Consider the following 22,333-nt stretch of genomic DNA (forward strand, 5'->3'; position numbering starts at 1 on the left):
TTAATTTTTCTTGCCTTTGATTATAATTATACACTAAAGCCGAATCACAAATTAGAAAGAAAAATAGTTTCAACTGTGCTAAGTTTGGTAAACAGGAACATACACTTTAAAAATGAATGGTTACTGTTTCCAACCCGAATACAGTGCAGACCTTGCATGGAGAAGGACTGTAATTATGCAGGTAAATAAGAAAGTTAATTAGTATGTATGTACGTACGTATGTTTCAAGGCCTGCCTACCACATAAGGACATTAACATAGTCAGCTGTAAACAATAAACAGCGGTGACAATGACACTGCGGTCAGGTTCGTGCGTGATTGGTTCATGTCTGCTCTTATCTAAGATCTCTCGACTGCCAAACCTGTCATTTGCGATAAATGATGCACTTGACCGTGTGTACACGTCTAACTTGTTAACTGTAGCAGTGTTCCACTTTTTACATTATAGGTGATTCGTGTTGGCGCATACTTGAACTAAGAAACTGTACTGGAGAATAATATATGGCTTTCAAACCATTCTTTGATTAAGTACTGTCAACCATGTCCAAAGAAGTTAGCTCTGTGAAACGAATAAAGCTGCCTTGGAAGAAAGTTTTATTTCTATTTCAATTTAAATTCTACAATAAAGCATTGCAATTTTTAACAATGAGCACTGAAAATGTAGCGTTTCAACACACGTGATTGCTCAATGGATTTAATTTGCAAGAGAGGTGAATTATGTTCTTCAATTTAATAGTTGGATACTGGGGGGGGGGGGAGATTGTTGGTATCAATTTCACTTAGTTTGATTCATTTGGTAAGCTTTTTTTTCTAAACCTGGCTTCCGATTTATTATGAATTGTACCCAACCTTTAATCTCCGAAAGTATTTACCTTTACTGTCCATACGAAAATCACCCAATCCCTTCATAATTCATCCAATTTCTAACCGTACCTTGCCCTGTCCGCGCAAACATTTTTAATTTGGGCAAAAAGAGTTGTGAAAAACGAACAAAATGTTAATACCCAATCAGAACGTTCTCGCGGCTATCTTTGATATGCAAAAATATGCCTCGCACATCGGCGCTGTGGTTCACAGAAAAATAATAAATTTTGCTTGCTGGAAATTTCTCTGCAAACTAAAGAAAGAAGCCACAATCTATTCGGACTACCTCAGCTATTACTACAGCTGGGTTAATTGTAACATTGAGAATTTACAAATGAAAAAATAGTTCGGTGCATCCGCAACTTCTTGTAGTCTGGTTCCCTACTTCGTATGCTCCCTGCGCTGCACTCCACATACGGAATTAGATGGAATCATGTCACAATTAGTACTTCCACTTCAGTACCCCAATAGTTCTTTTCTATTTTAAGAATATTTTTTCCTCTCTCATTTTGGTGGTGATAAAAGAGTTATATTTATGCATTTTTGGTAGAGATCTAAAGGTAATTGTTTATTCTTGAAAATATGAGATAAGAGTGTAGTTTTCCGTGTGGATTTCCGCGATAGTGCACAGTGACTGGCATGCAAATATAAAAGTTTGACTAAAATTGACCAAAACAATTTTGGCCTGTTAGGAATCAGATCACAATTAGTAGTTCCGGTACAGTACCCACGAATGTAGTCCCAGTCTATTTTAGAGCATTTTTTCCTGTCTCCTTGTAAAAAAACAAGAGGGGTGATATTTTCGTCTTAATCTGTGGCTATATTTAGGCTGTCGTACATCACCTCATTTCGATTTCGAGGTAACATTTATTAAGGAATCGATTGGAGAAGATTTTTTTTTTTTTTAGATGATGTGTAAAATGTGCAATATTAACAAAATATCGTTGTGTGTACCCTTCTGGTTCATTTTCGCCAATTTGTAAAAATAATTAACACGACCGAACTGGTGAACACTAGATAACGACTGCTATACTTTCAATCGAAAGTATTAGTAAAGTTCACATTGTGTCACTAAGAAACAAAATATTAAAGGAATAAATGTGCCGCCGATAGATTAACTAGATCTCTCCATAAGAGGCCAATTGTCTTGATCACGTAAGAATATCCCGTCGGCATTCACCTGACCTTGTATAGAACTCGCGGTACTAATTCAGTTCCCATAGTAAACCAATGCAAACACCTTGATATTTAAAATTCAATAACTTTAAATTTCTGAGTGCTAATGATGAAATATATATTTATCAATACAGATGAAACCTGGATGTCAGCTCCTCTGTAGAGAAAAGGATATGCGCCGCGGCATTTTCTGGATCTACATGTGTTTGAAACATGTGCTTTTAATTCCGCACCAAAGAGTCCGTGCTAATTTCAGTAATAAGTCTTCTAAACTCAAGACTCTTAAAGGGCTTATATTCCATCAGTAAAACAAAGGCACTATTTTTTTCAGTTACAACTAGGATAAGCTATCAAAAGAGTCATTTTTTTTTCTATAAAAAAAAACCCCTAACATAATGAATCAATCCTGGCCAGCCAAACCCATATATTTCCAGTCCGGTTCCCATTTTTAAATTTATACATTTAGTAGCCTGTGTCCTATATCGTAGTGAATACGAAGCAGAGAACCGGACTAAACTTCTTGACCAATCCTTGGTTCGTAAATAGCAGGGTGGATAGAATGCAGATGTCGATACACTTGGGATATAATCTGTAGGACTGACATCGAAGTTACGAACGTGTTAAATCTGTGCTATTTTAGGAGACGAGAAAGCCTACTGTACGCTGTAAACGCTGTGAAGGGATTACGTAGACTCTTGCGCAATAAAAAAAAAATGGTCAGCACATTCATTTATCAATCATCAAGATGACAATCGCTATAACGCATTCAATTAAATTAAAGGGATACGAAACCACAATGAGAACATTCTCTGAATCATAAAACATGCATGTAGAGTATAGAGTTATATGCTAAGCAGTCTGAAATTAAAGTAAAGGTGGATTATAAAGTTCTTGGAGAGGTTGTAATCAAGGTCGGTAAATACATTCGAACGTTGAAGGTTGGGTACCATTCATAAAGGACCTGAAGCTGACTTAATTTGTGATGTGCACGGTTGATTCATTGATTAAACAAATTTTCTGCCTCACAGCAAATCAATCTGCCGTAATATAATTATGGGTGCATTTTTCAGATCCAATTTTCGGCTCTGATGTCAACTGCATCTAAGTGCACAGTACACACTGGCACGAATGGAGCTAACTGGTGCTGGAAACAACAGCTGCGCTCTACCATGTCAGTTTTCTGAACGAGTTTGACCCATTCTTATATGAGGTAAAAACTTTATCTTTGAGATTTTAAATATAAATTCTCTTAGATGACAAACAATTTTAAATGAATAATGCGAACTATCTGACCAATCAATATCTTATATTTTGTTTTGTTCAAGGTATTACTACACCGATATATCTGCTGAAACCATATCTGATATTCTCTTCAGCAATAACAAATATTAGCTGCTGTGGCAGCCATATTGGACGCAAGATCAGCACCATTTTCATTTAGGACCAACTAGAAAGCATTAGAAGTCTTTTGCTGAAACTCTACGCGAATATCGCCATTAAGAAGTAGCGATGATAAGAATTGCAAGATGGCTGCCATGGTAGCTGGGTGGTGGAGTTGGTTTGGTACCATTTTAATTAAGAACTGACAAGATATCATAGGGAGTCTTCTGGGAGAAATCTCATGTTGATATGATTTCCGTTGAGAAGAAGTAGCAAGAACATGATTTTTGCGATGGCTTCTGTGGTGGCCGTACTGGGTTTCATATCAGCACAGTTTTGATTTCGGACGCCATAAGAGGTCTATTTGGTAACACCCCCATGTTGTTATGACCATCCATTGATTCGAAGTAACAAGAACATGAGTTTAAAGATGGCCGCTGTGTCAGTCATTTTGAATATCCTAGCGGCACCATTACTATCAGAACCAAATTCGGCGCCATGAGATATCTAATGGTGAAAAAAACAACAAAAAAAACTGTCGATATGACTTTCTCTTCAGCAGGAGGAGCTATAACAAGATTTTCAAGATGGCCAATATGGCGACCTTATTGGAAGTCATATCGGCATAATTTTCACTTATGATGTACTAGACATCTGAAGAATTTGCTTGGCGAAATTCCCTGTCAATATATTTTCCGCTCAGGAGAGGTAACAATAACAATATTTTCAAGATGACTGCTGTCGCGGCCATATGGGACGACAGATCGATACCATGTTCATTTTGGACTAACTATTACATCATAAGAATTCTGCCAGTGAGAACACATGTCAATATGACTTTCCATTCCGGAGAAGCAACGATAACAAAAATTTTCAAGACGACTACTGTAGCGGCCATACTTAGCGTCCTAGTAGCGCTATGTTCATTGTGGATAAACTAGACGATGCAATAAATACGTGTGGCAAGTTTCATGGCAATCCGCCGAGTAGTTGATTAGAAGAAGCAATAACAAGCTCGTAACAAGGGATTAAAGGGCACAGGACGATGAACTTTATAGGACTCACTGTACTAATTCAGTTCCCATAGTAAACCTATGCAAACACCATGATATTAAAAATTAAATAACTTGAAATTTTTCAGTGCTCATGATCAAACCTATATTAATCAGTGCAGATGAAACCTGGATGACAGCTTCTTTGTAGAGGAAAGGATATGAGCCGCGGCATTTTCTGGACCTGCACGTATTTGAAACGTGCTTTCAATTCCGCACCAGTCAGGTGCTAATTTTTGTAATGAGTGTTCCAAACTCAAGACTGTTAAAGGACTGAAATTCCATCAATAAAACTGTCTCTATTATTTTTCTTCTCACTTACGACTAGGATAAGCTCTCAAAAGATTCTTTTTCCTACAACATAACTTACATTATTAACCAATCCTGGTCAGCCAAACCCATATATACTCTGTTTTAGGTTCACCCATTTCCAGGCTGGTTCCCATTTTTCCATACCATTAGTACCGTGTGTCCTATATTCACCCTTGATTTTCTTGGCAGCCGTAGGAATAGTAGTTCAATACATAAGTAAGCAATTTGCATAGTCCTGCTTGTCAAATATTACATTTGTGAATATTACATTAGATTGCAAGTTCAACTTCACCTAAAGACCAATGTTGCATTTCAAGCAACATTTAAATATCTGAGCTTTATTCAAGCAAATAAGAAAAAATATTAAAATAAAGCTGTCTAACAAGAACCATCTTTTTAATATCACCATTTATCACTCTTCAATTTAATGCTGAAATATATTACCAGCCTTGTCATGTTATGTAATTAATGAGTAAAAGGTCAAGGTGACCATCTATATGTACATGTATTATTACAGAAAAAGATATTTAAATGACAAAAGTTACCTAAAATCCCCCCAGAAGACATATAATTAAAAACTAAAGTAAAGTAGACATAAGTCCATAAAAATGGAAAATACGAACTTTCAAAACATTCACTGAAAGAAATTAGAGGAATGCAAAGTCATGAGAGGTCTTCACCATTAAGCATGGTGGAAAAGAGCTCAGTCATCATATCTGAATCATTATGTTTCAAAACACAACTTGGAAATATGATATTGCTTACTGTAATTACTCTATAAATGGTAAACTGTATAAATTTTATATATGCATCACTTAGATATAAACCAAAGTGCTAAACACTCCACCTAACATAGTCAAATCTACACACTGTTCCCCCTCTCCCCTTCGTGGCAACAGTTGTTATATCTGAATACGCATTTAATATCCTACTTAAAGTCACTCTGTGGTTTACAAAATGTATTAATTTTGCTTGTTATGCACAAATAGAACCACGTGATTGCATTTATAGTAAAGTATATTGCACTTGCATATGTGGAGACACTGTGTATTGCTGTGGCTGTCTATAGGACTCATGGTACTAATTCAGTTCCCATAGTAAACCTATGCAAACACCATGATATTAAATATTAAATAACTTGAAATTTTAGAGTGTTCATGATCAAACCTATATTTTTCAGTATAGACGAGACCCGTATGTCAGCTTCTGTGTAGAGGAAAGGATATGAGCCGCGGCATTTTCTGCACCTGTATGTGTTTGAAACATATGCTTTCAACTCCGCACCAAGTCAGCTGCTAATTTTTGTAATGAGTGTTCCAAACTCAAGACTGTTAAAGGACTGAAATTCCATCAATAAACCAATGTCTCTATTTTTCCACTTACAACTATTATACGCTCTGGAAAGATTCTTTTTCCCACAACATAACTTACATTATTAACCAATCCTGGTCAGCCAAACCCATATATACTCTATTTTAGGTTCACCCATTTCCAGGCTGGTTCCCATTTTTCCATATCATCAGTACCGTGTGTCCTAAAAAGCCTATACCTCTACTATCTTCCCATTATTGAGCCAAATCAAGAGGCAAAAAGAGACGATATCTAAGGCGTCTACGCACATTCGCTAACAAAAAGTCTTCGATCCACTTAGTTCCAATTTAAGCTAAATGAAAAAAAGTCTTGAGGATAATAAAATCCCTGCCGACATAAAGATCAATAAATTAAGAAGAGAGAAAGTTTGTTATGTTATCTGTTAGTTATTCAGTAAGGTGATTGCGTACGGAGGCCAATATGGTGGCGCCAAGTTTCATATTTTGCATAGGGTTAGATTTTTAAAGAAAGACTTTCCCAGGTTTACCGTACTGGTTATGCTAGCTATTTAAAAAAGACCATATATATATCATAAATATTTTAAAGTAGTTCCAAATACCTTTATTTTGATGTATGATTGGTGCGTATACTTTGGGTTATGGAGAATATAGCTTGATTTTACTTTTTATGTTCAGGTATCAAATATCTGCAAGCACCGCATAGTCATTTTCACTTATTGGACTTCGGATGTAGTTGTAAAAAAAGAGCTGATAACTTTTTATATTTAATATATTTTACAATTCATTCATTGCACTTTCATAAGCTGGTATTGTCTAGTCTGGCAAAATTCGTTTTCCTTATTCCAATAACTGCTAAATATAGCTTACCTTTAGACTACTTTAAGCTAACTTTTTGGGCATTTTCGAGCAGTGATTTTAGTTAGCTGTGTGCTTAGATCATGTACAATTTCCACAAGTACAATATTCAAAAACATTTCATCCACAGTACATGAAAATGACATAAGAGAGAGAGAGAGGTCTGCCAAAATTCACTCCACTGTACGTCTTGCAAGTCTTGCAAATGTAATTAACTTGACCTAACACCTGTCACTCTTTCTGAAGTTCATATTACCTGTAGAGCGCCCCCATACAGACCACAGATGTATTTTTATTATGTACTCATTTTTTTTTTCTCCTTTAGCTTTGACACTGTCAGAATCGTACGGCATTTTACGATACTGCACTCACGTGAACTTCATATTACACTCACGTGCACGGCATGTGTGCCCAATAGTGTCATAGGAACTACATTGTAAACAAATCATGTACATTCTCGTCGTAGACGCTTTACGCTTTGGTTGATTTGTCATATTCCGCGTTAACTTTTTTGATACAATGTTTCGGATTTAGGCTAGTGATAAACACCAGACAGGTTATATAAATGCTGGGGCCCTACAAAAACATGCAAGTGACAAGGCATAAACTGTCTTCTTTAGCTGGTAACAAGAATGGCAATAAAATTACTACAGTTTTAGATCCTGAATTTCCTCAAAATGTACTTTCTTAGTTCTGCAAATCCGAATTACATGAGCCATGTCATGGGTTCTCAAGTTTGACTACACATTTTGAAATTGAACTGTAATTTAGATTATCTTTAAAGTGCAATTACATCCTCCTTACTTCACTCAAATTCAAATAAACATTATATTCCATAGCGTCTTTTTGATAATTGCAATTGAAAGACTTCATATTTTCCCCACATTATGATTTCAATCATTCAATGACAGAACAGAAACACACTTGCAGATGTCAACACGCTGCTCCCTAGCTGCTGAAATCAGATGTACTTCATGTAGAATTGGCACAGATAAATCAAGTTATTATCACGAAATTTAGCAGAATCGACAAAAATATCAGAATCTATTCATTTTACACTAAATGGAAAAGTTGTTGCAATGCGCATTCATTCACAAAATGAACCTAAATTTCAATTTTAAGTAGACCAAAAGGCCATTTTCTTTTGAAAGTGATGTCTAGCGCGCGACTAAGTTCAAATGTATCTAGTTATATGAGCATTAATAACGTTGCTCTTATCTGCGCTTGTGTATTTAGTTTGAATATGGCATAAATGCAGCTACTTTGTTTCCTGTAGTGTATTTTTGTTTATATAATTAAGCCTTAGGTATAATAAAAAATGAACATATAATAAAAAGGTTACTGCACTGTATGGGAAAATATGAACTCGTTTTGTCGGATGGATATACTTCACTCCCAAGGTCGTGCAGTATATCCATCCAAAAAACTCGTTAATATTTTCCGATACAAATGCAGTAACCTATAAATATTGCATGATTTAATTTTGGTTGTATAGTTGAACTATTTAAGTCGCAAGCAATAATTTTAAAAAAAAAAATAATCCCCCTTCCACCAATATTCAATACTAGCAAAGTCCAATACAAACCCTCGTCCCCTCCTATGATGAAAAGTGAGCTATTTAAAAATGCATCTTGCATATTCTCAACACAGCAACCAATGTCATGCTGACAGACAGAAACAAAACTTGCTACAATTATTCATGGAATGTCACTAATAAATGTTACAGTTTTAAAAGGGATGGAACAGATCAGGTGCACGGATGTCAAAGTGTAAATTGTTTGCGTATTCTTCTAAACCCTAGAGTACGGAAGAAGCGAATTCGCTTTGTCATCATTTATTTCTTAATTACATTACACATGAATGAAACGAGTCATTCTTACTATATACTGATTCCACTTAATTTAACCCTCTAAAATTTTAAGTTGACGTCACTCCTGAGTTGTAAGACTTCTAATTTCCGTATAACTATGGTCATGCACACACCATACTGTCACAAGGCATATTGTGTAAGCTAGAGCAAAATCATTCTGTTGATAACATTATACATAATGATATGGAAAAAAAGAATAATAAATGCACACATTTTCATAATTTGTGTTGAAGTGGCTCTCTAAAGTGTCATATTTTGCACAGGGTTAGAGTTGTAAAGAAATAAAGACTATCCAGGTTATCCTGACTGGTTATACTGGCTATTTAAAAAAAATGAAGAAGATATTAGTAGTGAATGGGGACGATTCAGCGTCAATGGGAATTAGCATTACAGACCCCCCCCCCCCCCGGGACTGTTTAGCGTCAAGGGAAATTTAACATTACGAAAAACCCTGGGACTGTTTAGTGTCAAGGGGAAGTTAACATGGGAATAAATCGTGGGACTGTTTAGCGTCAAGGGGAATTGAACATGGGATTAAATCATGGGACTGTTTAGCGTCAAGGGAAATTGAACATGGGAATAAATCGTTTGATTATAAACATACATTTTTTTTTGAAAGGCAATGAAAGTCAAGGTCTTTTCGAGGTATGGGAATGGCCCTGAAAAGGGCCTTTGGATTTATGTTAACATACCATATTGTTAACACAGAGGGCACCGCATTGGTCTTCTTCTTGTCCTCAAACTCAGTCTTACTTCAGGGCCATAAATGAGAACCCTCTTTAAACATCCTTGCCTCTCCACGTAGATTCTTCTTTTCCACGCACAGATTTCTGTCATTCTAACAATAGTCCAGGTGGATCGGACGTACATGGGTAAGTCCGTTTTGAACATCATGGAAGAGACAAGAATTGATGATACATGTTGGTAACGAGAACAGGTGAAGGAATGCAGCGAACGGCGGTTATTTATAGGGAGAGGAAGGATTGAAACTGATTTAGTTCATTGACCAATCTAAACACGCGTTACAAAATTCAGTCACCCTTTGTCCAATCCGAAGAAAGCAGACCGTGACGTCACATGTCCTATATAGAGGCACTAGCGTTTGTGCGCAGTCAATCCATGCGAAACAGTGAGCATAAACATGGCGCAAACTCAGAAGACCATGAATTGGGGTGCACCAGTCGTGGAGACTACCCAAGTGAACCCGGACTTACTTTCAGAAGAGGTAAATTGGGATTTTGTGGATTTTCTTTCGCAAGAATTTGTTTCGGAACCTTCGCCACCTTCTCCTTCATTACCGCACGTGGAGAATTTTAAACAAAGAAAGAAAGAAGAATTGGAGAAATTTATACAACAGCAAAAGGAAGCGGAACAAGCTTTTCTCCTACAGCAACAGCAGCAAGAAGAAGAGGTAAGAAAGAAACAAGAAGAAGCAGCCAAGAAACAAGAAGGGGAAAGTCAAACGGTCACGATACTGTTAGACATTTTAGCGGAGTTAAGAAGTCTGAAACAAATGTATCAGACTTCTTTATTACGACCGAAGAGAAAAAGACCTTCAAGAGCTAAACAACTCAACCCTGTGACAACACCTATCGTGCCACCCTTAATAATTTCTACCAAATCATCATCATCATCATCATCGACAGTACGCAGTCCAGAAGTAGGCCTTGGCCGTGGCAAAGGATTAAGGCAGTTAAAGTTGATTGCTTCCTAAGTTTTGTTGTTTAAAACCAACCAAGACCGAAAGGTCCTTTTCAAGACCACCCATGTCTCTAGAAAAGGGATAATGTTTCAATTTGCCGACATCAAAAACCCATTTTTTACCCCTATAGTACGTGAGAATGATTGAGTGCGTGTGAGTGTAGATTCTTATGCTAAAAAATCATGACCAAGAGACACTTAGGTTTTTATAGACTGTTTATTCTGGTACAAATTTTACAATCCAAATCACAACACCACATAACATTTTAAAAACTCCATAGGCTCCTTCTTCTTTTTCTGTTTTCACCCTCTCTTTTTTTAAATGTCTTCACTTTCACAGCTTTTTCCTCCTCTTCATTCTCACTTTCTTCCCTTCTTCTTTTTTTTCTCCTGTTTCTGTTTCTTCACCTGTCTGCTTTCTTCCTCTTCTTCCTCTCCATCACTTCCCTCTTCTTCTTCTTGCTCCTGTTTTTTCTTAGGGCAATCTGGAGACCAATGTCCTTTTTCTTGACAGTGATAACAGGTATCTTGACTTTTGTCTCTTTTAGCCCCTGTTTTGTTTTTTTGACGGTCTGGACACTCTGAAGACCAATGCCCTTTCTTCTGACAGATATAGCAAGTATCTTGACTTTTATCTCGAAAGGAGGGTGAGTAGTCCCTCGACTGGTCTGAAGAGAATTTTCTGATGACCCCTCGCAAAGCTCTGATTAAAAGTTCGATCTGTGTAGTCTCTTCCATCGTTCTGCTCAGTTTGAGAGTGAAATGAATAGTGGAAGGACAAGACACACACCCTTTATATACGCTGGTCTGTCATGGATATAAAGAAACCCATGGTGTTTAAACTTTAGTCATTTGACTTTTTGCAGTCAAGATGAAACGATCCAATTCATTCGAGAAGAAAGAAGAAGAAAGTAAGAGGCAGAAACGTGATCTATCGCCTAGTACCATGGCTGAAGTCTTGACACAAATTCATGCCAGTGATTTTGAAGAGGACATGAGTGAACCAGAATCCAAACCTAGAGAGTTTTCCTCTAAACAAAGTTCACCACCCGTAGTCAACCCTGAAAAGTACTATTCCATTCGAGAGACGGAACCACGGCTTACAAATACACATTTAAGTTTAAAGATTTCAAATCCGAAGTACCGTTAGAGAAAGCAGAAGGGTTCATCACCGAGATGTGGGATTCTTTGCTCACCACACTCAAGCGACAATGTCAACCCAAAGAATACGATCGCTTGGGACTTTCCATACAACACGACGGTTTGAAATCCCCTGTTTGGATCGAGTTTAGCAGCCCTGCAGAATTGACCGCTTCCAAAGTCATGGACAAGATTCAACACGTGCAACAATCCAATGACCAGTTTGACATCACCTATGGAAAAGCCACAATGGACATGACCCACGTCTCTCCTCCTCGTGGGACCGGACAACGCAGAAAAATGTTATTGGTGAACGGTCTTCGCAGCACAAAAAAAAAGCCTCGTCCAAATTCACAATTCTCAAGACCAGATGTGTTTAGCCAGGGCTATCGTGGTGGGACGAACCTATGCCGACAAGAACGACACGGCAGAATGGAAAAGAGCCTGGAAAACTATTCAACAATCCGACCGAGCCAAACAACGAAATGAAGCAGAACTGCTGTTACAACAAGCCGGTCTGTCCAAAGACACACCCTGTGGCATTCCTGAGATGCAAAAATTGCAAGATATCCTAGCTCCACGCTACAGCTTGAAGTGCACCCTCAAGAAGTGCGCGGGCCTCTCTTGTTTCGAGGGAAAGACTTTAAGGATGGAAAATACATTCATGTCTATCATCACGATGAACATTTCGATACCATTACCAGTATCACCGCGTTCCTGGGATACGATTATTACTGTGAGAAATGTGACTATGGCTATAACAATCGAGAGCAACACAAGCATTGTGGATCGAAATGCTCAGGATGTTTGGCTTCTCAACCCTGTCTTGACCAAGGACAAGAACGAGTGCATCGTTCAGCTTGTCTGCGCACGTTTGTCAGTCCAGCCTGTTACCAACAACATCTCAAGACACAAGGTTCACAGCAGAAAAGTGCATGTCAACTCCTGAGATTGTGCCCTACGTGTGGACAAGGCATACGTACCAATAGTGCCAAGTTTCACGCATGTCGAGGAAAGAAAATATGTCACATTTGTCACCAAACTGTGGACTTGAAACACCAATGCTACATGCAAAAATACCAACCCCAACAAAAGGAAAATGAGGACCACAAGAAGAAAGGGAATTTCATCTTTTTCGAATTCGAATGCATGCAAGATACCGGCATTCACATTCCTAATTTCTGTGTGGCTCACCAAGCGTGTGAAAAGTGCATCCAAGAACCTATCTTTAGTCATTGCCCTCACTGCAGTAAGATTCCTGGAAGGCGTGAAAAACTTTTTTGAGGATCGAACACGCTAGCCGATTTCGCTCAATGGATCTTAGACCCCATCGACGAAACATGGAGCCAAGAGGACATCGAATGTTACGGAGATTGTCATTGCCATGCCACAGTGATGGCCCACAATTTCTCGGGATACGATGGACAGTTTCTTCTCAGATACTATTCGGAACAAGGTACCGAACGTCCTAAAGTCACTTTAAACGGAGTCAAAATCATTTTCATGCAAGTGGGACAAGTACAGTCTAAAGATTCAATGAGTTACTTGGCCATGCCTTTGAGTCGAATGTCTAGAACGTTTGGAATGACAGAAATGGCTAAAGGCACTTTCCACACTTTTTCAATACCGAAACCAATCAACATGCCGTTCTACCCCATTTGCCTGAGGCTCACTATTACGACCAAGACAACATGCGTACTGAGCAACGAGAAGCTTTCTACGCTTGGTACCAGGCTCACGCCTCTGACCCTTTTGACTTTCAGGAAGAAATGTTAAAGTATTGTCGTTCCAACGTGGGCATTTTACGACGTTTGCTGTGGAAAATTTCGAGAACTGTTCATGGAACACGGAGGGGGCGATCCTTTGAAAGAAGCTTGCACCATTGCCAAAGCGTGTTCCTTAGTGTACAGACAACGATTCATGCCTGAAAACACCGTGGCTGTCCTCAGTCCTCAAACGACCAACTATGTCAAACGTCAATACTCAGTCAAAGCCATACGCTGGTTACATTACTTGTGCGACAATGAAGACAAATGGATTCAGCATGCCCACAACGGAGGAGGCGAAAAGACCATCGGAATGCATTCGGTCGATGGTTGGGACATAGAAAACCCCAAGATTGTGTACGAATTTAACGGTTGCTTATTTCACGGATGTCCCGTCTGTTACCCTGACCGTAACACTAAAAATCAGTTTTTACATCGAACCATGGAAGACTTGTACCAGGCCACTTGTCAGCGACGCCTAAAGTTAGAACAGGAAGGATACCAAGTGGTGGAAATGTGGGAACACGAATACGATCACCGTTTGAAAACCGATCCCGAGTTTAAACGCATCGTGGAAAGCTACCAGTTCATGGACCCCCTGAATAAAAGGGATAGTTTGTACGGAGGAAGAACCAATGCCACCTGTTTGCTGTACGAAGCCGACGAAGAGAAAGGAGAAGAAATCAAATACTTGGACGTGTGTTCGCTGTATTCCTACGTGTGCAAATATTGTCACTTTCCTGCAGGGTACCCGCAATTGTTAACGGAACAAATCGACCTGAAAATCATTCGACAATACGAAGGCTTGATCAAGTGTAAAGTTTTGCCTCCCACGAACCTATACCATCCCGTCTTACCTCACCATTGTCAAGGCAAACTGATGTTTCCATTGTGCCGTACTTGTGCCGAAACGTGCAACCAAGACCAGCCTTGTCAGCACACCCAGGAAGAACGTGCCTTGACGGGGACGTGGGTCAGCGTAGAACTGTTCAAAGCTCTGGACATGGGATAGCAACAGTTACAAGTGTAAGAAATTTGTCACTTTCCCAAGACATAACAATACCACAAGGTGACCCCAGTCAGAAAGGCATTTTCGCCGACTACGTGGATGCTTTTTTTAAAACTAAAACAAGAAGCCAGTGGCTATCCTTCCTGGTGTCACACACCCGAAGACCAAAAGACATTCAAAGAGAAATACTGGGCACAAGAAGGCATCACTTTAGACCACATCGAGAAAAACGAAGGCAGGCGATCGTTTGCCAAAGTGATGTTAAATTGCTTGTGCGGTAAAATGGCGCAACGGCCGTGTTTACCCAAGACGGAATATTTGACAGAAGCTTCCCGCTACTTCCAGATGATTCACGACTAAACCAAATACATGAAACACGCGGACTCGTTCGTGAGGATTTGATCTTAGTGAATTACGAAGAAGATTTGGACTTTGTAGAAGCCAACAAATTTGCAAATGTCATCATTGCGGCTTACGTGACAGCTCATGCCCACTTAAAATTGTACGAAGCTTTAGAACTGTTAGGGGAACGCGTCTTGTACTTTCACACGGACAGTTGCATTTACATCGATCACTCGAGTCAACAGCACCCTGACATCGAAGGAGAGCGTTTAGGAGCATGGACAGACGAGCACCCCGACGAGAAAAGTTAACGTTTCGCAAGTGGCTGTCCTAAAAATTACGGCTACGAATACCGGGACAAACAAGGAGAAGTGCACACGAAGTGTAAAGTGAAAGGATTGACTCTGAATTATCGTACCAGTCGAGTGGTGAACTTTGGCGTATTGAAAGAAGCCTTGCAGTCTGAAAAAGATGAAGACTTTAAAGTGACCACCTATCAGTCAAACAAGATTGTACGTTTACCCACTCACCACATCGTCAGTCGACCCTTGGAAAAAGTCTATCAAATCGTGTACCAGAAGCGAGTGTGACTTCCCAATCACTTTACGTTGCCGTATGGACATGTTGGTATAAAACATTGGTTGTAAGTGGATAGCCACTCACCAGAAGAATGACTTCGCCACAGCAAGAATCGAGTGAGAAACCCAATGAGAACTCCAAGTTCAAACGCCACCATTTTCCGGTCTTCTTGCATGATGATTGTGATTGTGCCCGTCGACTGGAAACGTTTCAAAAATGGCCTGCAGATAGGGAAGGATTACCTACTTCGAATGTTTTAGCTAGAACAGGATTTGTCTGCTTGGGACCTGAGACTGGATTGGGATACGAAGTACAGTGTTTCAGTTGTGGCCTGAAGTTACGAATGGATCTATGTATCTATAAAGATTCAGTTATTCTGGAACATACTCGATGGTTTCCGCACTGTCCTTACCTTTCTATGGCCTTTCCACCCCTTACACTACGGTACAATTATGACGGCACCTTAGAGACGGTACCTTCCAAAACAAGACATAAAAAAGGAACGATGTACAAGCTTGAGACTTCATTGCGACTAGTATAAAAAGGAACCATAGGCAAGATCGATAGTTCATTGTAACTACCAAGACCAAGCGAACAAGATGAATCCTTTGAAAGAGACAGCATTCCAGTTTGGGGATTGTAAAAAAAGTTTTACTTTCCCCTAGTGTGACTAATATTGGATGGATAAGACCCATGCATTGCGACGGAAAATGTCCGGAAGGAAACTGCAAGTGTCCATGCGGTTACCATTGTAAATGTGTAACGGAGTTTGCAGACGAGTGCGATTGTGAGCCTTGCGATGGGAACGATGCTGTACGTTGTGACCTTAGCAATGCCGTAAAGCATCATGGGAACTTTGTTCTCACTACCGCTATCATGGAAAGTGATGCTGTGCGTGTCAAACCTGATGGATGCGAAAGCGATGCCACTCGTCCTATTGGACACTTTACTGGGTTTCATTTTAAATGTGGATGTCAACCTTCACGTTTACCCCCCTACGGATGTCATCCAGCCCTGAGCAAACTGCTATTGATGTAACCCTTCTCTCATCGAAACGAACCTGTGAAAGACGAATATTCGTTTCCTGTGCGTTTGCCTGAATACTGCGACTTTGAAAATCGTCTTCAATCGTTCAAAGGAAAATGGCCTAAGTATCTGGGAGGACCAACCCCCGAAGAATTAGCCAGAGCCGGATTTTTCTACTTGGGCGAAGGGGATAAAGTCAAGTGCTTCAGTTGCGGTGTGTCACTTCACCACTGGGAACCACAAGATTCGGCCTACCTGGAACATGCTCGATGATCACCGAATTGTCATTACTTACCCTTAGTGGGACCGAGACATTTAAGTAACTTACCATGTCGTTGAAGAAGAAACCAGACTGGCTAGGAGTCAAATGTTGGACATCACCGAGACCAGTATTTAAACTTCATTTCAAAAACGATATTGAATCATTACCTAAAGAACTGCAAGAGAAGATTTACGAGGAAGTTTGGCAGGGACTTGCTAGAGTGAAATCTCAATGGGTAACTGCAGAACTTTTGTGCCGAGAAATTCACAAGAGGAAAGTGAAAAAAGTCAATCAATGTGTTAGATTTTTCTGGATCAAGGGTGCGTTCATCCTATTATACCGCTTTAGACCGTTTACATCACAAGATTTCAGTGACATTCTTGGACGTTACCCTGAATGGCAGTGGTCAGAAATTACTTACTATGTGGATTACTTTTGCTCTATAAGAAGATTGTAAATTGTAGTGACTGACCTATTCATGGATACTTTACAAGAGAATATTCGTGCTTTGCCTGTGGAGTTGAGAGAACGCATTTACCGAGAACTGGTCAAAATACAAGTGAAACGTAAAGAACAATTGCATCCGTTACGTCACCGGTGTTTAAACCACTGGTACCTAAATGCTATAAAAGGAATGATTCGTCTGAAAGTGTTTCATTGGTCAGACCTTCATCAACTATCCCGTCGTTCAAAGAAAGGTTTTGTTACTGATGATTCTATTTGCTACCAGGTAGACTTACTGCAACAAATTTCAGAGGAAGAAGAGTTAAAGAAATACCAACATCTTTTACAGAATGTCACGTTAGTGGAAGAGGAAACTTCTAAACGAACTGTAAAGTGCAAGTTAGTGACTAAACCATTCAGATTTGTTACTGGAATAAAACCATCTCTGACCAGGCAGTACACTTATTGTCTACGACAACAAAAAAGTTTTTTTTAGTATGACCTATTCATGAACACTTTACAAGAGAACATTCGTGGCTTGCCTGTAGAGTTGAGAGAACGCATTTACCGAGAACTGGTCAAAATATAAATGAAACGTAAAGAACAATTGCATCCGTTATGTCACCGGTGTTTGAACCACTGGTACCTGAATGCTATAGGAGAACTCATTCATCAGAAATTGTTTCAGTGGCCAGACCTTGTTCAACATTTCCAAGTCTCAAATGATCGACATGTTTGCGAATTTGGTTACTTCGAGATTCACCTAGAGCAACGAATTGAGGAAGACAAGTTAAAGGATTACCAACATATTTTACGTGTAATCTACTTAGTGGAAGAGGAAACTTCTAATCGAATTCTGAAGCGTAGGTTACAGTTTGGAGCATTTAAATTTCCAACTGGAGAACGAAGATCTCTGGGTAGAAAGTCCGAAAAAAGGAGAGTATAAAAACAGGCTGCCATGCCACGACTTTTATCACATGTGATTGAACAGATTCCGTGGAAGGAACTCAATGACCATATTCAAACCGTGGATCATTACCATCAATTATTACAAGAACTGTATCCGTTCAATTTGGGTCGACAAGTGGTGTGTGTCTTAGTGACTTGTTTTCTGGGATTTCGTTTACCAGCCGATTCCTTGTGGACTCTTTACGAACAGTACTTACCACCCAAATGGCCTTAAATGGTCACGAAAGACTCATTTTGCTCAAAGCCTTGCGTTTTCATCTGGATACTTCTCGACCTCTACAGGAAAAAAGATTTGTCAACTTTTAGCTATCGAAGACGTGTATGACGATGTGTGTGTAGCTTGTGACTTACACCCCCATTGGACAGATGTACGTGCCTGGAAAAAATGGGGTTTTGAGGCTTGGACCCAAGAAGCGGCCCAGTATGTTCGAGAGTTGTGATCCTTCCTTTCAACGTCCAAAGAAAAAAGTCACTTTTCAACCTGTGTTAGTGACAGTACTAGAAGAAGAACTCGTCACTCAGGACAGGACTATCGTGGACATTCCTGAAAGACCCTTTCGGGAGGACACTTGTGTGACCTTACCCCCTATAGAACTGGTCAGAACATTACCCAAAACATGTTGTACAGAAACTTGTTTTTATTCCACGTTGATCATTTTCATGTGACTTTTATCGTTGTACTTAAGCCTTTGGCTTTTATGTATTTTAGCCTTTCGTGTTCATGTTTAAAAACCTCAATAAACGTGTCCTGAAAAAAGTATAAAATCTCTTGTCTTGTCTGTTTTCGTGTCACAAGTGACATTCCTAACACTATGGCTACCTCTGCTGTCTCTGCTCCCTCTTCCTCCACTGTCAAAGTCATCGACAAACACTTAGATCGTGCCAGTTGGGAGGCTTTGTATCTTCGCCATCCCTTTAACATGCTCACTGCTGGACCTAGCGGTCCAGGCAAAACCGAAATTGTCAAACGTTTGATCGAACATAAACATCATTTGATCGATCGTCCACCTCAACGCATCGTGTGGTATTACAAAGAGTGGCAATCGGCGTACAGCCTCTTGCGAGAAAGTCAAGGCGATTCCATCGTGTTTGTGGAAGGCATTCCTAAAGAAGACGACGGAATCGTGTCTGACTCCCGTCAAACCCATATGGTCATTTTCGACGACATGTTAGGAGAAGACGAAGAATAAATTAAACTTTGGTTTACACGCAAAGGGCATCATCGTAATGCCAGTGTCGTTTACATCACTCAAAATTTGTTTCAACAAAGTAAAGCCCACAGAAAACTAGTCGCAAGAGAGGCATTAAGGGAGGAGATAATATAGTAGACGAGAAAGCAACTCCCGTCAACAATTTCATGCATTCCTTGTTCAGCTCAGTGGATTTGTACTTGAATAGCAAACTAGTCAGTAGCAGCATGGATACTTACCCGTACCGTGCCTACCTGGAAAATCTCTTGACGTACGGAATAGACGCCAAGAACACCCATCTCAATGCCTGCGTGTTATGGGAACCTGATGATGCGGGCGAGTTTAACGAAACCGAAACTGATTCATCCACAAAACACAATGCGGGATTTGTAGAACGAAGAGAGAAAATATTAAATGGACAGAGTCTAGAACTGATGGATCGTTTGCATTTGGACATGTGGTTGCAAGAGAAATATTTGCTGAACGGTGTAAATATCCGCTTGAGACTGAATCTCAGCAGTACCGCTTTCCATTTGTTGGCTGATAGTGCTGCCGTCAATCCCAAAAGCAAAATCGAGGAAGCCAAACTCTACGTACGACGCGTGAAAGTGTTACCTAAAGTGGGAAATGACATCAGTAACACTTTGAGCAGAACGATCGCCAAGTATCCAATACGACGCGTGGAAGTGAAAACGTTCACCATTCCCGCTAGCCATCATTCCATGATCGAAGATCATCTGTTTCAAGGACAGTTACCCAAGCGTTTAATCCTTGGTATGGTCGAGAATTCAGCCTTCAACGGAGCCTTCTCTGAAAATCCTTTCAACTTTCAACACTTTAAGGTAAAGAAAATCGAAGTCAGTCGCGATGGGAAGACCTTGTGTACCAGACCTTTCGAACCTGACTCTGAGAAGATGAATCACTTGAGATCGTACTTGTCCTTGTACGAAGCCACCGGCCAGTTAGGAACCAACACCAGTCACGGCATTACGTACGAAGATTACGCAGGAGGCTATGCTTTGTGGGCTTTTGATTTCACCCCTAACCAGGGCAGTGACGAGGGACATTTCCAACCTATAAAATCTGGTCAGATTCGTGTGGAACTTCAGTTTGCAAAAGAGCTGCCAGAGACAATAAACGTCATCCTGTATGCAGAATTCGATAATACCATAGAAATCAACAGTTTGAGAGAAGTCATTCTAGATTATTAGAAGCTATGGAAGACTGTTATCCCTCTTTACCTAGTGGAGAAACTTTGGACATGGAATGTGAGAAGACCATGGAAGAAGAATCCCAAGACAAAGACGAAGAAGCCATGATGAAATCCCGATGACCAGAATAAGAAGCCCATTTAGTCTCCTGTTTTGCTACAGTCCTGGCAGAAAAAATGAAGGAACTGATCAAGGAAGATTTCTATGGATGTCACAACGATCATCCCAGTCAAATTCAACACGATAAATGTCTGATGCTGAGTCAAGAAGAAAAATTGGACGAGTATCTGGACGAAGCTTGGGGTCTCATCTCGAAAGAAGTCGTGTTGCATCAGCGGTATAAAGGCTTGCATGAACGTTCTTGTCCTCCATTAACGCCTCTGGAGATCCGTCGCATCGAAACTCTCGTGAACCAGGGTCCGAAGTCGGAGCTAAACGCCTTTTACTTGTCAGACTTTTTCCACGAGAAAGTCAGGATCCAATTGATCACTTATTATTACCTGTGAAGAAAAAAAAACACCACACAAAACAAGGATACCTGGGAACTTTATTATCTTTTGAACCACAGTTCGTACACTGCTTCTTGGAATCCAGTCTATATGCTAAAGATGAACTCCCTCATCGCCAAACCTCAAGACCATCAAGCTTACGTGATCAACACGGACGACAGTCATCTCCCAGGAACCCACTGGGTAGCCGTCTACTTTCCTCAAGAAGGATGTGTGGAATATTTCGATTCGTATGGATTGCCTCCTTTGGAAGACGATATCATTGACTTTATGAGAAGAAATGCTCAGACCACACGATTCAATAATGTGAAATTACAAGGCACAGATTCCTTGGTGTGTGGAAAATATTGTGTGTATTTTCTACATCATCGCAGTCTGGACTATTCCTTTGAACATTTAGTGACTCATTTTGATCCTCGTTCTTCTTCTAGAAACGATGTGAAAGTAGATCAATGGTTTTGTGACCATTATGCTTATCTTTTGTCTCAAGCTAGGAAACGTAGTGTCCATCAATGGCCTAATGACTTCCAACAGTGGAAATCACAATTTCATTCACAACGTTGTCAACCCTGTCCAAAATAGAGTTAGTGATTTCAGAAAAAAAATGTTTGTTATTTGAAAAAAATGTTTAATATTATATTGAATGGTTAATGTTAAAATCTTATGGTTATTTGTTAGTGTTAAGTGATTTTTGAATAAAAATGTTGTGTTTTGAAGAAAAAATGTCTTTGTGGTTTGTTTTGCTATAGGTATCCTGATTTATGCTCTTTGACTTCTCTCTATCCCTCCCATGACACTATTTGAACGTTCCGACTCGAAAACCGTGTAGGGATGTTTTCCTTCACGTCCTCGCTTTGACAATAGAACCGGGGTAGTCTCCAGTCTGAACATCCATTTTCGACTCATCCTCCTAAGAAGATGTGCTCCAGACTAGCTAAGCTAAACGAAGACTACGTGAATTTGCATAGGGTCAGACACAGTCTGATACCGAAGCCTGAAGAGATAGAGAATGTTAGAATATTAAAAGTCACTGAAGACCCGATAGAAGAGCTCTTCAGAGAAGAAATTAACAGGGAGAAAGAAGAATGGACAGAGAAGTACAGACTTCAGAAACAGCAGAGAGAGCAGCAACAGTAACAACAGCAGCAGCAGCAACTTGAACCTGACAGAGGCTTTGTCGACTGTCGTATCGATACCAAAGTGTTCTTATTCTCTTTCCGAAGAAGCAGACCTTATCCTGGGAGAAAGCCTATCGTCAGAGGAGGCCGCCATCTTAGAACCTAAAAGATTGCCACAGCTTCAAGTTCACACTCACAAAAAAATCCCAGCCCTTTTCGGGTACCACA

General features: G+C 39.8%; 1 protein-coding gene across 6 annotated transcripts in view; it reads right to left on the reverse strand.

Annotated features, from left to right (window-relative positions):
* The window catches only part of LOC149792528 (alpha-1,3-mannosyl-glycoprotein 4-beta-N-acetylglucosaminyltransferase C-like), a 78,317-nt gene that overhangs the window by 45,116 nt on the left and 10,868 nt on the right, over positions 1 to 22,333 (reverse strand). Inside the window, exon 1 of one of the 6 annotated variants that reach the window (XM_089971165.1) lies at positions 218 to 334. The exons of the other annotated variants lie outside the window; for them this stretch is intronic. The gene's annotated coding sequence lies outside the window, so the exon portion shown is untranslated. Of the gene's footprint in view, positions 1 to 217; positions 335 to 22,333 lie in introns of those variants that run through there. 6 annotated transcript variants of the gene reach the window in all.

The sequence above is a fragment of the Sinohyriopsis cumingii genome, chromosome 9 (genome assembly GCF_028554795.1).
Source record: "Sinohyriopsis cumingii isolate HCF-2022 chromosome 9, ASM2855479v2, whole genome shotgun sequence".
NCBI lineage: Eukaryota > Metazoa > Mollusca > Bivalvia > Unionida > Unionidae > Sinohyriopsis > Sinohyriopsis cumingii.